General features: G+C 34.3%; 2 protein-coding genes across 3 annotated transcripts in view; one reads left to right on the top strand and one right to left on the bottom strand.

The window, feature by feature from the left end:
- LOC102673259 (ERAD-associated E3 ubiquitin-protein ligase HRD1B-like) overlaps positions 1-1073 on the bottom strand; it is a 9105-nt gene extending 8032 nt beyond the window's left edge. For both annotated transcript variants that reach the window (XM_006622055.2, XM_006622056.2), the window contains exon 1: positions 601-1073. The gene's annotated coding sequence lies outside the window, so the exon portion shown is untranslated. The remainder of the gene's footprint in view (positions 1-600) is intronic.
- Positions 1-6311, top strand: part of LOC102673826 (essential MCU regulator, mitochondrial) — a 14008-nt gene that overhangs the window by 3688 nt on the left and 4009 nt on the right. The window lies entirely within an intron of this gene.

Below are 6311 nucleotides of genomic sequence, written 5' to 3'. Positions count from 1 at the left end.
AGAGAGAGAGAGAGAGAGAGAGAGAGAGAGAGAGAGAGAGAGAGAGAATGCGAAACGAATCGATGGATACCATTAAAACGTTTAATAAATTATTAAATATAAGTTTGATTCTAACTTGATTTCTAATTTTCTACGGTAACGATAATAGAAAAAGACTTAAACGATAATAGAAAAATTATATATTAAACGTCAATATATCATTAAGGTATGTATATGTTATACATTTCGTAAATAAAAATAAAACGAAATGTCGATCAATCTCGTTAGTAAATATACTCGATATTTTGTAATTTCTCAATATCTCCCTTCTCATTGTTCGTTGATTTCATTAATTGTTTCTTTTTCATGTCCCATTTATTTATCATGACTATACGATAAAGATAGAGGGACATCCTGCTTGATTTGACAAATATAACGACTCGTCTCTTTCACATATACCGTAGAACAAATCGCATACATAAAATATAATGTCCAAAAACAGCACGGTAAGAATTTTAGAATTTGACGTATGAGCAGTTTCGTCGTAAAAGCAAAAACTTATACATACATATAACATAGTATATGTATATGTATACGCATAACCAATTTATTTTTGCATACCTCCAAGATCGGTAGTAAAAATATTGGAAAATGTAACACCGTTGATCGTAGAATATTATTTAATCGTAATATGAATTCACGTTAAAACATTACTGTTAAACGGTTGGACGGTAACTAGTCGCTGATCAAATATTTTCATGCTTCGCAAAATAGTACATAATGTCAACGTTGTTGCCAACATTCACCGTTGGTTCTCACTGATGCTATTTCGATTGTTCCTTGATATAGGTACTTATGAATCCATTCGAATCTTACAGAGATTCATTCTCGATAACCTGTACATACAGCGATCGTTGTAGAATAGATCAAATTTAAGTACTTAAATAATCAATAATTACGATATCAAATACGCAAAATTCAATTTAAATTCAATTGAAATTCCAATTCTATATCCACGTTCCGATTACTTACTTTTTGTCGTACTCGTATCGATAAAAATTATTTTGTTTATCATGAAATATATATATATATATAATATATATAAATATATATTATATAAATAAAATATACGAAAATTTCATAATTACATTTCATTCATTAATCTTTTGATTCATTCGCGTGTAATTTTATATTCTATATCTAATAATATATTTATATCTAATAATAGTGTATTTATATCTAATTATATCCTTATATTATCGCTTTATTTTCTTTCGTTTTTTTGCTCTATACGATTTTCGCATAAATGAAATAAAAAACTTCTTAAGAGCAAAAAATAAATTAAATTCATCGGTTCTTCGATCGATATTCGTCGATGTTTTGATGAAAATACATCGCATACTGCATTTTTTTAAAGAATTTCATTTTTTTTAAATTAAATATACATTTCTTTTTTTTCTTATTTTATATATCTTCTATATATATGTATAATATAACGTATAATGTAATCGATATATATATATATTTTAAAGCATAATGCACTTATAAAATAAATTATTGTCCAATTCAATCTGTTTCATGGATCGACGATAACGATTCTTTTTCCTTCTCGATATTATCCTTATATTCGCTATCGTACATTCGTTCTTCGAAAAAAATTTCTTCTTTTTCTTCATCGATATTTGCAACATCAATTTCTTCTATAATTACAGGCCTTGGTGTATCATCAATCGCTAATGGCTCACGTATATCATCAGTATTGAAATCCATATTTGTCTCCTCCACACGTGGAACGAGAATTTTTTCCGTTGTATAAGCTTGATCGAACGCACGATCAATGCGAAAGATAGGAGACGAAGCATTTTGAGAAGGTGATTCGGTCCAATTCGATTTGTTTACGAATAACGTGAAATTTTTCAAGATATCGATGCCACGAGGAACAGTTATCCGAGAAGAATCGAATAATGTTACGCCAGGAGAAACTGTTGCATATCTTTCGTTACTTGGAAGCGTAAGGATAATATCATTCGTCGTTCGACGTATAGATTTTAAAGGACAAACATTTTCGGTGAATGAAATATTTTTTGAAATTTCGACAAAAGGTAACGGCAAGGAATCGTGAAATTCTCCAGTGTGTCGAAAATTGGCAATTTTTTCGTCTCTCTTTTGTTGATTTTCGGAAAAAGTCATTTTTATTTCATCCTAAAATATAAATTGGAAGAATGATTATTTATAATTGGAAGATGGTTGTTTCTTTATTTATTTTTATTTAGCTAGAATTATATCGAAAGTTATACGCATGCAAATATCGTTTCTCAGAAACAAGCTTTTTTAAAAAAACGCTAATAAGATATTCGCGTGAACGACCAAACAAATAAATTCTCATAAATTCGACAGATAACATTTATCGGATGTATCGGATCATCGGATAAATGGGCATTCGAAGAGGAATCATATATACTAATAATAAATAAGCGGTACAATATTAAACCGAAATGACATCTTGTTTCTGGAGAATAATTACGATCGATCGTGTCATGCATTATGAAACATCTTTATTATTTTATATACGTATCGTTAAATTTTCAAATATGAAAAAGAAAGAAAAATACTTGCTTTTGCTTTTTCTGTTTCTTCTTTTTCTTCGCTCGTTTCTTGTTCGTTTTCTCTTTCTTCTACTTCATTTTCCTTTTTTTCTTTTATAATTTGCTCGTCACACGATCGAATATCATCGATTTCTTCTCGATAAGAAAGATGATCGATCGTCGTTTCAAGTGTCGATTCTTGCACGGATGGATGAAATTTAATCGCAAAATCATTCAATCCAGATTTACAAGTGGAAGATATCGGATCCTTAAGCGGGAAAACAGTCACGTCCCTCGATTCAACGTTTTCCCAAATTATCGACGCGTCGAGAATAAAATTTTGTATCAATTCTTTCGCAATTTCCTCTTCCACGAAACGAGAATCGTTTCCATATTTATCACAAACAACAGGTATATCGATAGATTTATCGTCTTCAAATTTTGAAGTTTCAGTTTTGTTTCTCTCATCCTCGATCGTTTCGTCTTTTGGCGGTTGTTCGATAAATACTTCTTCTCGAAAACATTCATTTTTCTCAAGAGAAATTTCTTCGATCGGCTGTTTATCTTTACAATCTATGAAAGTACTTTCATCTTCGTGAAGAGTAACATCGTCATTTCCCTTTTTCGATCGATCATCATCATCGAAATTTCTCGAGTCGTTTTCTTCGATCGACGATGTCGATGTTTCAATATCACGCGAATTCGAACTGAATTCGGGTAATTTTAGTCCAGTTTGTTCGAGCGACGGAGAAAATTCATCCCAACGATCGGATCTCCATGTTTCTCTTTCCTCTTTCTTTCCTCTTTCCCTTAGACTCGCATCACTCGTAAAAACGTGGAACGTATCGTTCGTCGTATCAACTTTATACTCTTCCTCGTCGTTGCAACTTGACGGCTTTGTTTGCGACGAATCACTCGCATAATCGACGCTACGCTCCGTAACGTTGCAAAATTTCTCTCTTTCATTTTCTTCTTCCTCTTTGATATTTCCAAGAAGATCCTCTTGATAAAGAGACGATGTTCGATAAATCGTGTTCTTTATATCCTGCAAAAAATGAGCATGAACGCTGGACGAATGATCGTCGTCCATCGTCTCCGAACGTTCCACATATTCTCCAAACGGATCCGCACGATCATCCCGATATTCTTTCTCGCGCTTGTTCGAACATGGAACGTCATTACCGACGACATCGTTCGTAATATTTTCGTCGTTCGTTTCGTCCATCTCAAATTCAATTTTATCCGGTATAATAACGGTGGTTACAATTTCTGGTATTTCACAAGGGGATCCTTCGGTAAGGACATAGCAAGAAAGATCAATTTCTCTTTTCGAGGAATAATCACACGTTCCTCGAACGTTCGAAACGATCTCGTTATTATTATCACCTTTGAAAATTTCGGAACAATTTTTTTCAGATTTTTCCATCGATTCGATTTCGATATTATATTCTTCGCTTTCTTCGCCCACTCTCTCGCTTTTATCCAAATTTTTCCTTGTCCATTCATCCCCTTCGCATACCGCTTGTCTTCTCGTTTCATTCTCGATAATTATCGTATCGTTTTCATTATCGTTTTCGGTATCGGTTTTGCACACGCTTTCCAATACTTGCGATGCCAAATTTCTCTCGATATTACATTTAATTAAACGCGATTCTTCCAATTCCTTATTAAAAGTTGAAATCGTTCGAGACGAGGCTAGCGTATTTTCGATACTTTTCTCCACCGTTTCTATTTCCATTAATTTCCTTTCGAGTTCATTCGATCGATATTCTTCTTTCTCTTCCTCCTCCTCCTCTTTCATCTCCTTCTCCTCTTTCTTCGAATATTCCAACGAATCTGGTGTAACGTTCAAACTATCTTTAAAAGTTTCCTCGATCTCCATTTGTTCCAAATTTGAACTTTCCAGAATTTCTAATTCTTCCAGGACATGTATTTCATCGGTATTTTGCTCCATCTTTTCCCGCGTAACAACTCCATTCTCTTCACACTTGTGCCAATGATATTTCCACGAGTCGTTATCGTCATCGCTCTTCGAATTCTCGCTTTCGTGTTCTTTCTCAATCGCTTTCGAATCGTAATCGGTATTTGCAATAATTTCGATATCTTTGCGATTTCGATTCGAATTTGACTCTTCGCGTCCACGACATCGCATCGTTTCTTCGTTCAATCGGATATCAGTTTCGTTCGATAAAAATGGTAACGTTAAATCGTTCTCTTTCTTCATCGGCTTCGATCCATCGCTCGAAATCGGTGGTAAAGTGAAATTGTTCGTGTTATTCCGTTCGTGATTCGCGATATTCCTTCCCGTAGAAGATTTCCCAGAAGATGGTGGTCGCGTAATTACAGACGGAAGCGTCACTGAAATGTCAATTCGATCGATACTCGTCATCATTTTATTCGTCACATCGTTAGAAATTTCATTATTCCGTGACTTATCGTTAAACGTACCCTCTTCCATTTCGTTATTTTTCAATTCTTCTTTCTCATACTTTTTTCCTAATCGCAAACTCAATTTCGCGACACCTTCTTTTTCAGTATCGCTCAATTTTTCTTCCAATTTACGCATCTCCGTCTCCTCATCTTCGATCATTATCCTCCTCCATTGTTCTTTCAAATTTCGAAACATTCCACCCTCTATCCCATATTGCCATCGCTGCGCTCTTCGATACTCCTCCAAGTTCCCGTTCGATTCTTTCCCATCTTCGTTGTTTACGAGTGATCGACTTCTTCTTCGACCAACGATATTTCCATCTCCATTCCCACATTTAAAATGTATACACGTTCTTTCGATCTGGTCGGCACTTTTTTGCCGTATCAAATTGCACGCGTTTCTTTCGCATTTTTCACATTTCTCTTCTATCTTACTTATTCCATACTTATCCAAAGCAAGGTTACGCAATTTTTTCCGTTTTTCTTTCACTTCCTCATCTTTGATATTTCTCCTTAATGATATATTATCAGCTGACACAGATCGAAAACATTGCCCGCAAATAATTTTCCTCGAAAATTGGTGCGAACCATGATCAATGTGATCGGGATTTATTTTCTCGATCTCTCTTCTCTTTGATCGTACATCGCACAAATTTTCACTTTCTTCAATATGACACGTCGCATATTCGTGCTTTTTCAATACTTTGACAGTTTGATTTATGGACCAACCGATTCCAGTTCCCATTTCTCTTTTTTTTTTCTTCGGTATCACATTCGTTTCTCTCCTCTCTTTTATCGTAGATGTCGTTTCTTTTTCCATCCAGTTGTCGTATTTACAAACAAAAAAAAGATCGTTCCAATTTTTAACGTCACCGGTATCGTTATTACCATCTACTACGTTCTTATTAAATCCAGCCCAATCGAGAATATTATCGTATTCACGATTCACCGATTTGCAATCCAAAATCTTCGAAACGATTTCATCGGTACGACAATGTTCTTTATCTCTCAATTCGACCAATTTTGCAAAATGTTGAGCCGCAAATGCGTAAATATTTCGAGGTTTTTGTCGTAAAATTTCTCTTGAAAGTCCTTCAACCGCGTGAGCCAAGCCTCGAGGTACTCGAGGTGCGATTATACAATCCATCCTTGACATTGTAGCATGTGATTTCTTCGCGTTTTTTTTATTTATAAAATTTACATATAAAATTGAACGGAAACAAATTCAATTTTTCATTCGCATTTTCCTCTTTTCTATTTTTCTTCCTTCTTTAGAATTATAGCGATGTAATGATAACGCGCTAGTGATTACGATAC

The sequence above is a fragment of the Apis dorsata genome, unplaced genomic scaffold (genome assembly GCF_000469605.1).
Source record: "Apis dorsata unplaced genomic scaffold, Apis dorsata 1.3 scaffold_661, whole genome shotgun sequence".
Taxonomy (NCBI): domain Eukaryota; kingdom Metazoa; phylum Arthropoda; class Insecta; order Hymenoptera; family Apidae; genus Apis; species Apis dorsata.
The sequence above is the reverse complement of the archived record's forward strand: the minus strand, read 5'-3'. Positions and strand labels throughout refer to the sequence as shown.